The 20,025-nt window shown below is 31.8% G+C and overlaps 1 long non-coding RNA gene and 2 pseudogenes across 1 annotated transcript; 1 reads left to right on the forward strand and 2 right to left on the reverse strand.

The window, feature by feature from the left end:
• Positions 1-5,172: 5,172 nt before the first annotated feature.
• On the reverse strand, positions 5,173-5,768 carry LOC120117625 (annotated as a pseudogene).
• Positions 5,769-6,457: 689 nt separating this feature from the next.
• LOC120117877 lies at positions 6,458-7,935 on the reverse strand. The gene is made up of 3 exons (XR_005515692.1): positions 7,853-7,935; positions 7,659-7,765; positions 6,458-6,559 (listed from the first exon to the last, which is right to left on the reverse strand). It is a non-coding gene; the product is annotated as an uncharacterized LOC120117877 (long non-coding RNA).
• Positions 7,936-14,751: 6,816 nt separating this feature from the next.
• On the forward strand, positions 14,752-17,258 carry LOC120117629 (annotated as a pseudogene).
• The last annotated feature ends 2,767 nt before the right edge of the window (positions 17,259-20,025 follow it).

Below are 20,025 nucleotides of genomic sequence, written 5' to 3' on the forward strand. Positions count from 1 at the left end.
TGGCTCTTTCGATTGATTCGAACCACCCTATCTTTCTGCATCCCTCGGATACGTCGGGCGTTCAGCTAGTCTCGCAATAGTTCACCGGTGTCGAGAACTATAGTTTATAGAGTCGGTCCATGTGCATCGCCCTCCTGGCCAAGAACAAGCTCGATTTTGTAGATGGAAGCTGTCGAAGGGACGCCTTTGACGGTCTCCTGCAATCTCAATGGGAGCGTTGCAATGCTCTCGTTCTCTCATGGATTCTGAACTCGGTAAGTCAGGATCTTTCCGCTGGAATAGTCTTTGTTTCAAATGTTGAAGCCGTTTGGAAGCACCTTAAGGAGCGATTCGATAAAATTGATGGCTCTAGGGTTTTTTTTCTCCATCGCTCGATTGTAACTCTCGTTCAGGGCGATTATTCTGTTTCTGTCTATTTCACTCGTCTCAAACTTTTGTGGGACGAATACACTGCGCTGGTTTCTTTCTCCATTTGTGACTACGACGCTACCCAGCAGAACTCGGTTCATGTGGCTCAACAACGCTTGTTTCAATTTCTGACGGGCCTCAATGAAATCTATTCTGCCATCCATAGTCAAATTCTCATCATGAAGCCCCTTCCCACTGTCAATCAGACCTACTCCATGATCATTTAGGAGGAGTTGCATCGAGCTCAACTGTCTGTCTCGCCCATTGAAACCTCTGTGATGTTCACAACTGCTTTCAAAGGAAATGACAGAAGACATTTTAATAGAACGTGTGACTACTGTAAAATTAAGGGCCACAGCCGCGACCGATGTTACAGACTTATTGGGTTTCCACTGGATTTTAAATTCAACAGGAAGAAGGCTCTCAGGCTGCCACGACAGTTAACTGTGCTGCTGTTGATGGAGAAACTGAGAATGGCTTGCTGGTTTCTTCTACTGTTTCAACAGTACCCTCTTTCACCTCTGAATTGTATCATCAAATCTTGAATTTACTAAGCAAAAGTTCGCCCTTAGATTCAAATGCGAATTTTGCAGGTACTGTTGCTTGTAATTTACATGCTTCTAGTAATTCCTGTGTTCGTTGGATAATTGACACTGGTGCAACTGATCACATTTTATCTGTTTTCAAGGGCTTGCAATTTCATGTTTATGTTCTACTCATCGTTTGTTCATCTACCTAATGGTCATACTGAAATTGTACTCATATAAGATCGCATAGGTTAATTCTGAAATTGTTCTCTCCAATGTCTTGTTGTTCCAAGCTTTTCATAATTTGATTTCTGTTCTCGGCTTGCTAAGATCATGCCAGCATTATTTCCTTTCATCCTGACATTTGTATCTTGCAGGATCTTTGCATGGCTGATCAAGGGATCGGTAGAAGGTTTAATGGCCTTTACATTTTTAGTCTAAATGAGCTCTGGTTGAATTCTGATTCTTTGACTAGTACCGGGGATATTTCTTCTGCTCATTCTGTACATGATATTTCTGTTCATAAAAAACTATATTTGGCATGCTAGGTTAGGCATGCTTTGACTCTACTATGAAAAAAACTAGTATTTGATGAAAATTTTGTTCATACTTGCAATGTTTGTCCTTTAGAAAAACAAACTAGGTTGACATTTCCTCTTAGTTCTACTAGATCCTCAGCATTTTTTTAACTAATTCATATAGATTTATGGGGTCCTTATAGAATATCTACTCATAGTGGTCATAGGTATTTCTTGATTGTGGTTGATGATTGCACAGAATGACTTGGGTTTATCTCTTGAGGGTTAAAACTGATGATGTTGTTTTCTAAACAGTTTCTTTCATTTACTCTACTCATTTTCTTCGTCACTAAATTATTAGAAGTGACAATGGTACAAAAAAATGTAATTCTCATTGTTCTCCATTTTTTCTTCTTGCCATTTTGCACCAAAGTTTCTGTGTTCAGACTCCACAGCAAAATGGAGTTGTAGAAAGAAAACATAGACATCTCTTAAAGGTAGCTAGGGCTTTACGTTTTCAGTCAAAAGTACCTATTAAATTATGGGGTGAATATGTCTTAACCGCTTATTTCATTATAAACAAACTCCATTCTTGTTTTACAATGGAAAGTCCTTAGAACTTCTTATCACAAGCCCTGACATGTCTATTCTGAAAGTTTTTTGGTTTGAGCTATACTACTGTTCCTAAACCAGTTGACAAATTTGCCCCTAGAGCCTTTCCTTCTGTTCCATGGGTTATCAAACACTCAAAAAGGTTATCTCTTATTTGATCTTACTTCTAAGAAGTTCTTTGTCAATAGAGATGTTATTTTTCATGAACAAGTGTTTCCTTTTCACTTTCCTGTTCAAAACAGATTCCTTTTTTCCTTCTACACCTTTTGTTTCCTGATTCTGAGTTTTTAGACCTTTCTTTTGGGCAGCAACATGTTCCTATTATACCACATGTTCTCTTTCTAGTGCTATACTTGGTCTCATCACAACAGTGGAAGCTCCTGTGGCTCCAGTAGCTCCAGTCTTGGTCAGAAAAACTACTAGGGTTCCTAAGCACCTCAATGGTTAACTGAGTTTATTTGCAATTTTTCCACTTCCACCTATCCCATTTTAGATTTCATTTCTTATACTCAAATTCCTTGTGGTAAACAATCCTTTGTTTCTTTTATTTTGAATTTTGTTGAACCTAAGTCATATCATGAGGTCATTCAATGTCCTGAATGGGTACAGGCCATGAATGATGAAATTCTTGCTCTTGAAACAAATAAAACCTGGTCAGTTGTTTCTTTACCTTCTGGAAAAATTCCTACTGTTCGTTTTTCTTGACATTGCTTCTGTTTTTTTTATTGGCCTCTGCTCCAGCTGGATGTATATATGCTTTTTTACAAGGTGATTTGTTTGAGGAAGAATATAGAGCTTCCTCCTGGTTTTTACAATCAGGGGAGAATATGGTGTGTAGACTGCAAAAATCCCTTTATGGCTTGAAACAATCTTCTAGGCAATGGAATTTAAAGCTGACTGAGGCTCTTTTAGGAGCTGGTTATGAACAGAGTAAATTTGATTATTCTTTGTTCACAATGAGAAATGATAAGAAGATTATAGTTTTTTGATTTATGTTGATGACTTGTTGATTACTAGCAATGATAGTTGTCTAATTAATGACTTGAAGAGTCTTTTGAGCAAAAGTTTAAGATGAAAGATGGGTGAGTTGAAATATTTTTGGGGCTTGAAGTTATGAGATCAAAAGAAGGAATCTTAGTTAACCAGCGCAAATATGCTCTTGAATTGATTGAGGAAACATGAATGAGTGGTTCAAAACCTGCAAGAACTCCTCTTGAGCAAAATGTTAAGCTCACTACAGCAGAGTATGATGAGCTGTGTAAAAAGGGAGTAATGAAAATGATGAGTTGTTGGTTGATAAGAGTGTCTTTCAAATGCTCATTGGAAGACTTATTTACCTCACATATACCAGTCCTGATATAACCTTTGTTGTGCATTACTTGAGCCAATTTATGCAACAACCTAAGGAGTCTCATTTACATTCTTGAGGATAGTGAGGTATATTAAAAAGAATCCTGGCCAAGGGATTTTGATGGACTCAAAAAGTAGCTGTGAACTTAAAGCATACTGTGACTCAGATTGGGTTACATGTCCTATTTCAAGAAAGTCTATTTCTAGCTTTTGCATTAAGCTTGGAAGTTCGTTGATTTCGTGAAATCTAAGAAGCAGAATGTTATAGCAAGATCATCTGCTGAAGCATAATACAGAAGCATGGCAGTTACAACAGCAGAATTGACATGGTTAAATGGTTTAGCCAATGAACTTAGACTAGAAAGAAAATATCCAGTCAGATTGTATTGTGATATAAGGCTGCCCTTCAGATTGCTACAAATCCAATATATCATGAGCGCACGAAGCACATAGAAATGATTGTCACTTTGTAAGGGAGAAAATACAAGAAGGGATCATCAAGACGGAGTTTGTGCCTTCTTCAGAACAATTAGCAGACATTTTCACTAAAGCTTTGGGAATACAACAACATGAATATCTTGTATCCAAGTTGGGGGTAAAAGATATCTTCTACCACCAACTTGAGGGGAGTGTTAAGAAGTTAAGACTGTTATTTCTGTTTTTCAGTTGTAACTAATTATTAGTTAGTTAGATTAGAAATGTATATATATTTGTAATATTTTTATTCAATAATACATGAGGTATTATGCAGTATACCGTTTACGTTTTTAACAAAAATAAATAATTAAATAAAAATAAATACATTTAAAATTAAAATAATAGTATATATAACATGACATTAATAATTAATTTTATTATAATTGAAGTAAGACTACCAACAATTAATAATCTAATAAGATAGAAAGTTAATCCTTAAAATAATATTTAAAATTTGAATTACATCATTACAAATAAACAAATTAGATTTATTCTTATATCCATCAACAAGAGAAATATTCTTATATGCACTTGAAGGTGAAAGATACATGAAATCTATAGCACCATTTGAATGTATGTGGGGATGATTTAATGGATAAAAGCGTGAGATAAGAAATTTTAAGGTAAGATAATTTTAGTGCAATGAAACAAGTGCAAGGTCATTAACATTCATATTTGAACTTGGGGCCACCATGGCCGTGTACAATTTTAGTGCCAAAGAAGAGCCTAATATATCTTTAATCGAAATAGGCATTTTGAGTAGAGAATAAAAGCAAATGCTTGCAGCAACTACGATAAACAAAGAACTCCCCGGGGTCAGCATCAATTGGGTAAATAATAAACATACATGCGGTTGTTTTACATAACAAAGATAATCATACATGTGGTGAAAGGTCTCATTTTCCATCACGGAATCGTGCAAATTTTAGTGGTCAACATGTCCCTCAAAATGACCCAATAGCTCCCCTCGAAAAGACATGTACGAGCCTACATTTCTTTTTTATCTCCAAACATTAATGACACAGATTTGATATAGTTGGGTATATATATGTGTGTAATCTGTTTTGGTTGAAAATAGTGTAAAATTGATATAGTTGGGTATAATTTGATGGAATATGGAAATTGATAAAAATGGAAACCCTGAAATAAAGTACTAAATACGTTATGAACATTGTATTTCGTGCAACAGATCGTACATCTTAATTCATATAAATCGAACAATATCAACCGAAGCATTTAAGAGAGAACGTTAGGATAAAGAGTAGTGGCGGAGACCGCGTTCTTTAACGGCACCGGCTTGATTCTTCCACAAAGCGTGCCGAAGCCGATGCCAGCGGTAGAGTTGCTTCTTCTTCGTCTTCTAAGAACAAATCATCCGTACTTCTCAACAAGCCATGTCCTAAAACAGCAGCCGTTCCAACCGAAAGGCCGACGATGATATTATTTGTCACGCCCGTTAACATAGGCGATGGTGATCCCCAACAGGCCCGTCATCACGATACGATCATCGATGATGAACCCTTCAATTGATACCGGGTCGTCTCGTAGGAAATAAAGGAACAGCCATGCAGCCATCATGATGATAAAGACTATGAGCGATACGGGTTGCCAAAGCAAGGTGATGAAGAGAAGAAACAATACGACAATCACGTAATTCACATGGAAATGCGCTGCATTGGTTCGAAATCTTTGTATGGCCTCGTTTAGATTTGTGGGGAGCTTTATGGATTCGGTCTTCACCATCTCCTTCCATTCTCTTCGGATGCCGAGGCCAAATCGAATCTGCTCTCTTGCTTGGGAAATGAAGTTCGACGATGGCGGCAACTCGGCCGGAATAGTTCCATATCTTGTCATTATGTAATAATAATTAGGTTCGCAAGAGAGAAAAAATTCGAGTTTATGCGATAGAGATAGGGGAGAGACGAACCTGAATTATATGTTTGCTAAATTTAGTGGGAATTATGATAAAATGTAACTAAATATAGCTTCTAGGTTGGTTTCGTTATTTCATTTTTGATGGAGATGTGAGTTGGTTGGATATTTATCATTTTCGTAATATTCGAATTTATATGTATAATAAACATAAGAAAGGTTTTATGTCTTTGCTCTAAATCCACTTCAGATACTAACGAAAATTAAATTACAAAATTAAATATTAATTTGCTTGTTAAAGATCTTATTATCGGATATTTATTCTAATCATTTTTTTCTCTTATATATTATTTATCTACTAATTTCTTTTGTATCTTTTATCGATAGTGGTGACGTTAATCCTAAACTCGTTATCAATGGATTCTTTTGTAGATTAGAGATTTATATGTATACCTGAATTTATTTATTTTTCAAAATGTTAAACAATCTGCTTCAAAACAAAGAATCCCAAATTCAAGCATGTACTTATAAAAGATCAGTTGAGCGACATCAAAGTGTTATTAAAGAAGCAATATTGGTCTGATAAACGCATGAAAATCAGACACCAATCTTTCTTAGCAAAACTTTGTAAATGGTTCAATAATTATCGAAATCAGACATAAGTATGAACGAAAAGCTACGTAAATCCCGGCCATAGCAATTACAATAAGTTATACCAGGAACAATGATGCCACTCCTCCAGTGATTAGCTCCTTGACGACACATCGGTTTCGCTTCGTACAAGTTGCTTCGTAGCTGTATGTGTTTGGGAAGAAATTTATTATAAAATTTCCCAAATTCATAAAGCAAAATTGCAGATTTCTCATAAACACAAATCAAGTTAAAACAAGTTCGAAAATTGAAAAGTAACTTAGCATTGCGATAGTTTAATGAAAGGAGGCATCAAAGTTCTAGCTATGAGATGAAGGATTCAATGCATGTGAAGAAATTCAATATTTTCTAAAGCAAAACCAAACGCAAGTAGATTTGAAGGTACAAGAAAACTCTTAGTTAAAGATGCACCCATCGTACAAAATCAGAAAAATGAAGTGCTGAAATTAGCAAATTCAACTAAACATAAACAATTTAACTCGTGCAGAAACTAGATCACTCCCTTCTTAAAATCTGCTTCATGTCTTATGCCATGAAATTAATATGAGTATTCGGTCCAGTAGAGCACGAAGAAAATTCAAGTTAGTCAGTCTAGTTTACGAGTATCATTTCATCATTTAAACTTTATTTGAATTATTTTCAAGTCATGCCAAATCAAATATACAAATATTGTTGAGAATATGAAGGGGTTAAAGGGAATTGATAGAAAATGGATTTGAAAAGAATTGCATTAAAAGAATCAAGTTGAATAAATCAAAAAGATGAGCGATTAAATTCTAAAAAACAGAAAAATTGTTGTTGAGAGAGGAATTGAAATTATATAGGCATTCTAATGCAGTTTAGTAGCATGTGATTCCAATTGAATTTTGCTCACAACTAGAGTTAAGAAATAAAATTTCAAAATTCAAAACACGAAAATCGAGTCAGAAAAAAAAATATTAAAACAAATAACATTTTGGAACGCAGAAATGACTCTAGTATGGTACACAACACAAGCACAAAGTGGAACCGTCAACTTCAAATTCGCACTGGTATTCAGCACTGAACCAAATTGGCTAATAAAAGAATTTCTTTCCAAATCTATAGAAGGTACGTTTTAAATAAAGTATCAAGTTTGCACTATGCTATTTTTTTCCCAATTGTATAACCAATCAACAACAACTACAAATTTCACAATTGCCTACGAAAACGAATCGAATAAGAACGGTAAGAAAATAGAAAATTTAATGGAAGAGATATTTACATGAAGAAGGAAGCGGTGACAACAAGACCAATGGAGAGCATTACGACGGCTAGGGTTGGGTACCATTCAATTGGCACAGGACTACTAATTGCTTTTGCAGCAGAAGCCTGAAACAAAATCATTCAATCAAATTTATAGAAACGTAATATAAAATAACCCTAGATATGCTCTGAACTCAATTGAGATTGATTTACCATCGATCTTTGCCTCTTCGCTTCGGATTATGAAATGATGATCGAAGAGAGTGGAAGATAACGAACGAGTATCAGTGAGAAAATATTTAGTTTTATACGAGACTCGGAAAATCCCACTGTATTCGCTAGTATAATGTAACGTGGGATTCGCTGCAGCATGGCGTACGATAATATTTGTGTTCTCTGGCCTGGGCCATTTTTGGGATTTTCTGAGGCTTAGGCCCAGAGAAGGTTTAGTCTAGGCGTCAATAGCTTATTAGTGTCGGGCTTTCTCAACCTTTCAGACATCAAAATATGATTGTAGAATCTAAATTTTATATCGATAATAAATTAAATATTACTTTTTTAAATATGTGTGGATAATTTATTTATCTTAATAAATAAATTCAAATATGTTATTATGATAATATCAGTGATTTCCAAGGCAACTAACATAGTTAAATCTTTCATGGTAAATTGAATAATCTGTCTAGTTGGACAGTCATTGTTTTTTTTTCATTCAAAAAATGTAGATATAGAATCATGAGTGGTTGGCTACTATATCTGGGTAATTTCGTCATAGAAATCTAGTAAATTGTTCACTTCGATTGATCATCTCATTAAGAATCGTTGCATTATGGTCTGTATCCGAATCCTACCTAATAATCTTTGAATCCAATATATTTTCACGATATGAAAAGAAAAAGATAAATGTTATAAGAAATATGCATACCTTTTAAATTTTATATAAATAAATTATTATCATATGAATTTATATAAATATAAGATATTTTATATATATTTTTCGTATAATCATCGATATTCGATCCATTGAAATCGATCCCCTAACCTTCTAGTGTCTCCTATTTTATATATTCTAATAACATGATAAAATATTCGAAAACAATGAAGGTACTTTGATCTAGTTGGTACACTATAGCTTTCTTTTGCTTGGCTACTTCTCATGATTTCCAGATATCATTTCGAAAAATGATTTGTTTTCTTTTTTTGAAAAAAACAAAGCTGATTGATGTAATGTGGGGTTAACAATCTCTTCATCACTTCATGTAATAAGGTGTGACTAAAATTTGAAATCCGATTCTTCTAAACTTTTTGTTTTATTATTATACTTTTTGACCGACCATAAGATTACTTTTAAAGTAATTATACTAGTGGTCATTTTTGTTTATTCTTTTGTTATTTTGATCCTTCAATTTTTAGAAGTTATATTTTAACTATTTACATCATTGGTTCATAATAAAATAACACTTGAACATTAATTCTAAAAATCTATTGAAATTCAGTCAAAATATCAATTTAACCTTTTTTAAACTAAAAATCCTTATTTTAATTAAACTTCTTTCTCTTTATAAAAAAACAAAAATTTGAAAGACTATCGTTTGTTGTCACCGTTTGTTAAATCATCGTCTAATAATTATTTCTTACCACATTTTATAACTTATTGTCAATATAAACATACTTTACATTCATATTTCAAATAAATAATTTTAGATATGTTGTGTAAAAACAGAAAGCATACACATGACTCACATTTTCAACATTAAATCTTTCTTCATCGTGGAATTTGATTACATTTCTTCCTGTCCCATCCGTGGCAACTTGCAATCACATTGAAGAATCTTTCGAAATTGATTTCATTTGAATTTTTCCACACATATATGCCTCAGCTATATGTCAAGAATTAAGGGCTCATCCTCATCCATATTATCCCATAAAGGGAATATGATGCTTTATTTGTAGCATTATTATTATTATTTATTTGTCATGCAACATGTGGTAAAATATAATTTACTTGTTGGAAAAAGAATAGTATTGGGAATACGTTTTTAGGACAGTCCTTGTAATGAGAATATTTGTTGGGTCATACCCTAACATATATATTTTCCCTGCGAATCAGATTAGATTTGTTTTTTGTATGAGGCCAAAAATGACAGCACTGTCAGAGATTGCAATATTCCCTGTTGGATACAAGGTTCATGAGTGAAACAGTATAAATTATTCTGATATATATATATATATATATATATATATTCCCGTCCTATAATTTGTCTCTTGCGGACTATACACATAGTTTTAGGATATATATTTGACTAAGGAAAATAACAAAATTATCTCTAAAATGTAATTGATAATTTTGATAGATTCATTTTGATAAATATAAAAGAGTGAGACATACAAAGGTAACAAAGAAAATATAAATGTTATTGTTTGTTAATTTTTTCTAATAAGAGATTTTGAATGAAACAATTTTAAAAACTGAAAGAGACATATTTAGTGAGACGAAATAAGTAATTTATATATATCGATTGATAGATAGATAATTCACTTCTTCTAATTTAGTGTGATTTAGAAAAGAATTACGTTTGATGGAGATAATACTGAACTTGATGATCATGGAGAAAAAAAGAAAAGATTTCAAGAAAGAATAAGATTGAGAAAAAATCCTTAGCTTTGTTCATAGATACTCCGAAAAAATTTCCTACCGATTATATATGGAGAAACGTCTCAACAATTATGGGGTTGTGATGAAACAATGACTTGGCAATGGTCACAAAAGAACAAGAAGCAAGTACATTGTCACGCAAACACTCAGGAAAGAAACTAAAAATCTGAATAAATCTGCAACTCATCAGGTTCACAGATTCTGCTTGAAAATAAAGCACCCATCTATGGAGTACGGTAGCATGATTGAGTGAGGTAATAAAGGGACGATGCTCAGAGTATCCAAATCTTTTGGTACCAACTTGGACTGGGACCCAAATTCTGAAGAACAACTTCGTTGCTTTGTTACTGAACTAAATCATCGTTCAAAGATCCGATATTTCAGATACGTACTGCGAAACCAAGATTGATTCTTTGCAGAGCACTACCAAATTTTACCACAGAATGCCAGATCACATGTAACAATTTAGTATATATTTATATCCAAAATAAATTCAATTCGGAAGTTAAAAACAAATTCACCTAACCTCTAAAATTGACAACTAATATTGTAGGATGTATCTTCTGGAACTCTGTCTGTAAGACACCATCTTAGACAGAGCCAAAGCACCAAGCAAGTTGCAGTTGTAAGTGGGACCGTTTGGTCAAAACTTTTTTCTTTTTCTTTTACCTTCGGTGCCCAGCCACGAGCATGACAGCAAAGCTTTCCGACCTAATCCTCGTTGTTTCAACTCCTCCTGTTGCTTGATGGTATTTATATTCAATACATATACATATTGATTAGTCTTAGGTAATTATAAAACAATATATTCAAAATATTCTCAATCATTTGATGATTTACACTCAAACATCCACGTATATACAGAGTAAAACTAAGAATGATATCCTATGTGAATTTTTCCGTAGTGATGATTACAGTTGGATCACCTACGTAAATATATATATAGATTGAAAAATACGTATGCTTGTTAGCTTTAATCAGTAGAAAGACTTTCAGCTCTCATCCTATACTGCTCACGATGGTGAAGGAATATATGTAACTTTAGCCACAATTGAGCTCTGACAAAGAGCAATTTATGCTGCGTAATTAATAAACCACATAGTATTTAAGAAAGTGCTTTGTTGTTTGTACCTTTTTCCATGCACGTATGGGTCAGAAATGATTGCTGCATGTGACCCATCACACCAGTCACCGGACATAGATTTTGGCAGTGTAAAAGGGTGGATTTCGGATTTGTTCAATGGATACAATCACAGTTTTCAAAAACTAGTAATAGAAAATAAAATTGAATTAAATTTAATAAAATTATGTAAATTAAAATTAGATTTATTGGTGATCAATGGGTGAAGTAGTAATCAAAGCGTTTCGATGAATTAATCAACTAGTTGTATTTAAATATAATTAAACTTAATATTTTCATCATTAATTTCGAAGAGGAGAGTAACAAGACTTGGATCTAATTTTGTATTTTTTTTTAAGACCACGTGAAGAATCAGCTTCAATCCCCAAAAAGATATAAAGTATCTCACAATATTCCCCCGATCCCTATGATGTCCCTGCCCATGTTTTTCTGCACGGGGAGACGGGTCTGTGTGTTGTTTCGGTATCACTGACTAAGAAAAAGCTCATTCTCTCGCTACCTATGTACAGTGTTCACGGTGAAGCGTGTAGTGACATTTTCTGAACATTCATTGTGGTGGCCATTTTCCACGACACATCTAAAAAGAACAATATCCAATCTCTGTTTTGTGTCATTTTTACAATGTTTTCACATTGTCACTGCTTAATCATATATTTGTATTGAATTTTCCACATACATGTTTTGAAAAAATAACACTTTTTATTTTCCACATTTATATTGTTTTAACATATTATTTATCTTATTTTTTTCATACTCATACATGATTTTTTTATTAGTATGAGATGATTACAAAATAGTATATGTTCGAAAGACTCTCAACCATTTAACAATGAATACTCGAACATCCAAACATCTCTACATATATTGTACTCGAACTTGAAACCTCTAAAATAACAATTATCCCTTAATAATTGAAGTCATCTGATTCGTATTAATTATTATTTAGAACTTTCAAGTTATATGTGGGGACATGATTACCCACTTTTCCATTTTCTTAATCACGGTCTTCTGTTAGGTATAAAAACCTATCACAGCTTTGACATGTGGGAATGGGCATGCCTAGTTGTTTTCAACAGTTTATTAATGTTTTATATCAGTTTAAAACAAACCAACAACTACTCCAGAGGACATTGATATTTCTTGCATTTGAATTGTCACTTTTTATATAAGACAATTGCATGTTGCAGATGAGTGTTAACATTACATAGTATAAATAGAAGCCATATATATGTATGAATGTTGTTGGAGGGTCTTGTGTCTGACAGGTCTTGGTACCCATCAGATCTTTAGGTCAAAGATTTTCTTTTGAATATTTATGTTTTTAGTCCAAACACTTTAATTCCAACCGTATCTAGGACCTAAATTATATCATTATGGTATCAACACGGTTTTGCTGCTTGCATTATTATTTTTAATATTCTTATTTGATTAATTGAATCAAATATTAAATGTTTCATGATTAAATGTCAGTTTTTTTCTTTGAAAGTGCATAAAACCACAAACTTTCGAAAAAATAATTAAACTTCTGTATTTATTTATCTGATTGAATCCTTAAATAAATAAATAAAACTAAATCAATGAAGCCTTTAAATCAATAAATTGTATTAATTAGATCTTAATAATTTTTTGAGATATTGTTGTCACGTTGCACATTGTAGATTTACTATATGGAATTGGTAGATTTTTAAAGAAAATTTTAAAGAAATTTATTAAAATTTTAAAGTAATTATAATAAATTATTAAAACATAATAAACTTCTGAAAATATCACTTGACAACACTTTAATATTACATTTGCACTAACTGATTAAAAAATTATTAATTAAACGACTAACCTTGATTAAAAGAATGAATTGATGAAATTTTAAAACATAAGATCTTAATCAAATGTATATTTTTTAAACTTAGTTGAATTTATTCAAAGGTATAAAGACTTTATGTACCCTTAAATCTATTTTTTAAGATATCATGAAATCCTTAAATATTATAATTTTATTATTCCAAGATACCATATAAGAGGAAGTTTTTTTTTAACTATTAATATGTGATAAGTACAAGACAATATTTATTCAATGATATGTAAACGCTTACACTCCTGACATTTATGGTTCTCAAACTCAAAATGCATGTCAATAAATAACAACAATTCTTTTACCATTGAGATCGCTTATTTTGTACCCACACGAAAGGAAGAAAGTTATATTTTTTTTAAAAAAAGTTAGTATAACATAAAAGCGATAATCCTAGTTAATTACAAGTATATTTGACCTAAATTTTATTTGATAATTCAAATTTAACTAACCTTAATTTTATTATATCATCTTATATTTTAAACTAACCTTTTATTATGATGATTAATAATAAATATTATATATATATTATGTACAAAAAATTAACCATTTTAATGATATTATTATTATTATATTAAGAAGATAGAGTCAATTTCTTGTGTTTGATTTCCCATTATATATCCTTCCTTGTGCATGGCATGATATTTGTTCTCTAGTTATATTTTATTGTTATCATGCATGTGGGTCGCCTTTTCATATTCCCTTACAATTATTGATTTATGGTGATTTTTTCTTTTCCCCAACAAAAAAAATAATTTTGTACCTTATCAAGGTATCAATAAACCAGCGTACTAAAATTGAAATTATTTGTAATTATTTTTAAAGATATTCGATGAGGTATATAGGCTCTATAATTAAACTTAATTAATCTGTTTCTCCAAGACTTTTGCAAGTTCAAAAGAAAATCAATTAACTCGATATGTTTTGAATAATTAATTTATTTGAATTTATTAAAAATGATAAATTTATTGTTAATTAATTAATTTTTAATATAAGGGATCATTTTGCCCATGTAATAAACATAAAATATTTTTTCTATTTTTAGTTGCATCAATTTATCATCGAATTCAGTAATTTACATTAATTTTGTCATTCGAACGATGTTGATTGTCACAATATTGACATAAAAATTAATGGTGTTAACATGGTGATATATTGTGTTGACGTAAGACGTCTATCGATAAATATTGTCGTCGTAGATAAATTTAATTAATTTGAAATTTATTCCTGTGATATAATATTTTGATTTTAGTTAATTCTATATATATTTGAAACTTAAAAAATAGTTTTAAAAATCTATTTAAAACAACACCTTTCCTAATACGACCTCATTTTCCTCTTTAGCAGCCCTCATATTGTTCACATCACATGCAAGATTACATGTATGTATTATGTATATCCATATTTATATATATATATATATAAACAACTCAAACCAGAAAAGGAGCTAAGAACTAGCTTCTCTCTCCATCTTTCTTCAACCCTTTTGCTTACACTTTTTCTTCGTTAATTTTCAGTCTTTTTTATTCACTAAAAGGGAAACCAAAAATGGTAACGAGTTTTCAAATTCCAGCATATTTCACAGCTATATTCATTATAACCCGTTTGATGTCCATGATCAAGATATCATCAAAGCCGTTTGATGTCCATCACAAGGACATCAAAGCGCTCGACATCGGAGACAAACTCTCCGTCGAACCTTCCGCCATCGGAGCAGCCTCTCTGGATTTTGGCCACATTGTAAAAGCAGTTCCCCTAGCGGTTCTTCACCCTTCAACGCCACAAGACATTGCTGCACTCATAAAACTCGGCTACTATAGTTCAGTTCCTTTGGGCATAGCAGCCAAAGGGCACGGTCATTCGCTCAGGGGTCAGGCAATGGCGAATAACGGCGTCGTGGTCGACATGAAATCGATGAAGAAAAATCGGAACGGAACCGGAATACGAGTCTCGTCCGATGGGCTATACGCTGATGTCGGCGGCGAACAGCTTTGGATCGATGTGTTGAATAAAACATTGGAACATGGACTTACACCCGTTTCTTGGACCGATTATTTGTACTTAACCGTCGGTGGAACGCTCTCCAATGCTGGGATTAGTGGACAAACCTTTCGATATGGTCCTCAGATCAGTAATGTTCTTGAAATGGATGTTATAACAGGTATATACTATTATTGTTCGAAACCCAAATCTTATTTATTTTTATTTTTATTCACAACATTGCATGGTTCGCTCTGTTGAAGAAAACCCTGAACAGACAATTAAGCTAGCTGGTGTCTGGTGGTTAATCACTTGTGCATTTAATTTTGAAATGGCGGTCCATTCCATGCCAACCTGTTAAATATTTTCTAGGGTCCACACAGTTAGGAAGCCATTGGACACAAGTTCAAACGGTGATGATCATCATTATCGATCCCAACCCAAACCCAGATATTTCAATGTTTTCCAGTCTGTTTTTATTATTAATAATACAAAATGTACACAAATATTTCATGAAAAGCTGTATGTTGCATGCATGCAGTTAGACTTACGAGCTACGTTTATATATATCTCAAATTCAGGAAAAGCTGATTTTATGACTTGCTCGCCAAAGAAGAATTCAGAGCTCTTTTATGCTGTTCTTGGTGGTTTAGGCCAGTTCGGAATAATAACAAGAGCTCGAATTCCACTCCAACCGGCACCGATACGGGTATATATTATTTAAAATTCGATTATCGTCCCCACACGATCCATGGCTATTCATAATAGTACATGATGATGTCTTCATCTTTGTGTTCATAGGTTAAGTGGGTACGAGTATTATACAGTGATTTCTCCGCATTTACCAGAGATCAAGAGCTTTTAATCTCGAGAAATGGACGAGAAGATAAAAATGCATTAGATTATTTAGAAGGTTCACTGCTTATGGATCAAGGCTCTCCGGATAACTGGCGATCTTCGTTTTTCCCACACTCGGATCACCCCAAAATAATCTCATTGATAACCAAGCATCGAATCATATATTGTCTCGAAGTTGTTAAGCATTACGACGACCAAACGAAAAACACAGTCGACAAGGTAAAAAACAAAAACAAAATTAATGATCAAATTTGAGGACATGTTACATGATATTGATTTGCCAGTGTGTGTGTGTTTTTATTGCAGGAGATGAAAATGATTTTGCAAGGCTTGAGTTACATGCCTGGATTCATGTTTCAGAAAGATGTTGGCTATGGAGAATTCTTGAATCGAGTTCGTGCTGGGGAACTGAAGCTTGAGTCACAGGGATTATGGGAAGTTCCACATCCATGGTTGAACCTTTTTATACCCAAATCCCAGATATCAGATTTCAACAACGGTGTTTTCAGAGGCATTGTCCTCGAACGAAACATTACTACAGGACCTGTTCTTGTTTATCCCATGAACAGACAAAAGTAAGTGCTGTTTTCTTTTTCGATTTAAATAAGTTCTACGTCAAATTTGAACCGACATTTAACATTCGATTATCTTTAATCATGTATGTATTTATATGCCTTAAAATAATGTAATGTTTTTCATATTGTTGATTAACGGCAGATGGGATGATAGGATGTCAGCTGTTACACCAGATGAAGAAATTTTCTACGCGGTGGGCTTTTTGCATTCAAGTGGATTCAATGATTGGAAGCTTTTGAAGATCAAAACATGGAAATAATGAAGTTTTGTAAGAAAGCTGGTGTTATGGTTAAGCAATATCTTCCTCATTACAGTACTAAGGATGAATGGGTTCATCATTTTGGCTCAAAATGGAAGAGTTTCCAACAGAGGAAACACCAGTTTGATCCAAGAATGTTGTTGTCACCGGGACAAAGAATTTTCAATAATAATTAATATTTTTGTTATTTTAGGGATATTAATTAGGAGAAGATTAATTGATACTAGAATTTGTAGTCCTTTCAAGGTTTTTTAGAGAGAAAAATAAGAGTTTAAGCATATAATTCGTTTTCTTTTAAGATCTTTTGATATCTGATAATCACATAAAGTCCAAAACTATATTCAAAATCAAATAACGTGAAATAAACTTTGTTTTCTTTCTTTCACAAAATCTAGACTAATTATTAATGTTTAAAAAAGGTAAAATATATTGTAAAATGATCAGGAAACTTTAAATCTTATAAAATAATCAGTAAACTTTCCAAACGGTTATAAAATGATTATTAATAATTATCGAACTATTATAAGTTGATCATTAAATTTACCAAACAATTAAAATGATCCTTAATTTTTTGAATTTATTACTATTTTATTATATATATGGATATTTTATAACAATTTAATAAATTTAATGATTATTTTATAATATTTAAAAGTTTACCGACTAGGTAAATCATTTTTGACAGAATACATTGACATCTGGTATGCTATACCCTAAAAAAGGACATGCAATTCCCATGCATTCATGTAAACTAATAAGAGAATCCTATTATTAGAGGCCTATTTATTCTTAAAATAACCAACCACCCTTATTAATTATTTGGGTTGGATTTATGTTGATCTAATGTCCCTTTTAGTATTAATAATATTCCCTAACTTTTTCTAATCAAGTTCTTCTTAGAAAGTAAACCACTCACAACCTCTAATCATATTGATGTTATTGGACTATTGCATTTATATATTAACTAATCGGATCTAATCGAAGATTGCCAACTACCTAAATTTGGAATGATTAGGTGGGCCGGCATTATATAATATAAGTGTAACTACACTTAAAACACAATACAATTCGTATAATTATAATTAAACTCAATCACTCTAACATATAATAAAATTGATAATTTGAATATATTTTAATAATATATAATAATAATATTTTTTAATAGTTTAAGGTGATTATAGGCCCGTTTATAAGATTTTAATAGTATGGTCTGAAAATAGACATTAGGCTTATGATAATAAGTATAAAAAAATTTGAATTATAAGAACAATCAAAACTAAATAAATTTGCTTGCAAATTTTTTTGTATTACGTTTAATAAACCATATAATAAATACATCAAATTTTAAACAAAAAATTAAGAAATTTTATTAAACACTCAACTACTTGCACAAAATAAGCATGATCTTGTTTAGGAGGGAACATGTTAGATTTTAACCTTCTCCATCTTGTCAAAAAATAATAAAAGAATTATTAAGTAGAAAGTGAAAAAAAAATACCATATCAACATCGGTGTTAATTTTTTTAATGGTGGGTAAAAAAATGTAACTTTAAGTATGATTTGACAAAAATAATAATAATTTGATGACCAAAACAAAAATAAAATAATAGGTGAGTGACTAAATAGATAATTAATCATTTTTTAATTATATGCGAATTTATAATTTTGGCCCTAGATAAGAGGGGACCATGTATATGTACAAAACTTTCTTGACCAATTATAATGCACATACCCAGTAGACATAGCTATTCAAATCCAAAACTTTTAGGAAGAACAATATTTTATTGTACTACTGAAGTCACTTGATAAATTTTATATAGATTAATATTTAAATTAACATAATATTGGCTTGTGCAGATCTTATCCAATCCTCACATGAATGGAAGAATTTTATGCTTAAAAAATGGCAAGAAAGAATCAGAATTCAGTTCATACCACACTAAGAAGGAAAAAGAAAAAGAAAAAAAATGGTATCAAATGCTTAAAGAATTTAACATCTCTTATATTTATGTAAGGACCACAAGAATAATAATATAACAAATTTAAGGGTATGGATGATTGGTGTGCATGGTAGGCAAGCCATGTGGAACTAAGAAAATACCTGTGGAGACTATAGTTACCCAAAAACATTAAAATTTTAGGTTGAGATAATGGTAAAATTATTCATTATCTCCTCAGAAAATATATAATTCATTTTTATCTTCCACATTTTTTGAACTTTTTAAATGAATCCGAAAAATAATATAAATTCCACCAGCTTAGAAAAGATAATATTGCCTTTAATTTCAAGGCACGTCAATTATCACGACCCCTTTATCATGGCAGCTATGATTGGAAAATTATCGATTTGGCTTTTAGAAATTCATTTAACTTTTTTACTCTTTTTCAAGACATCTAATATTAATTTAAAAGTTCGTAGATGATACATTGTAATAAGATTTTTAATTTTTTTAAACAAAATTACATAATTTTCCATATATTTATTTTTATTATTAAAGAAAATTTTAGTATATCTTAAAGAAATAATATGTTGATTATTTAATTTTCAATGTGCTCATATGCAAAACAACTACCCAAAGCTTAATTAAATTAGTTCATACGTTGACTGCTTAATTTTCAATGTGTTCATAAGCAAAAACAACTACCCAAAACTTAATTAAATTAGTTCATACGTTGGCTAAATTTTCAATGTGTTCATATGCAAAAACGACCCACAGCTTAATTAAATTAGTTCATATGTTGATTATTGAATTTTCAACGTGTTCAGAATTGACAATTTGATCAAAGATAAAATTTCTTAATTAAATTAGTCTAAGATGGGAAAACGAGAAACAAAATTCTTACCTCAATTATATATATATATATATGGACTCGTACCATATCGAATGTGGCTGTAGATACATGACAATAGAGGGAAAACTTTAGGAGATTTCAATGAAGGTCATGTATTTTTCAATCTATTGCATCCATGAAACCATACCACACATGCATAATACAAATACGACTTCTAATGGGTTGAATGTTGAACTGTGAACCGAAGAACCTTCAAATCTTTCCATCATCATGC

This window comes from Hibiscus syriacus, unplaced genomic scaffold (assembly GCF_006381635.1).
Source record: "Hibiscus syriacus cultivar Baekdansim isolate YM2019G1 unplaced genomic scaffold, ASM638163v2 tig00110321_pilon, whole genome shotgun sequence".
In the NCBI taxonomy this organism is placed as follows: domain Eukaryota; kingdom Viridiplantae; phylum Streptophyta; class Magnoliopsida; order Malvales; family Malvaceae; genus Hibiscus; species Hibiscus syriacus.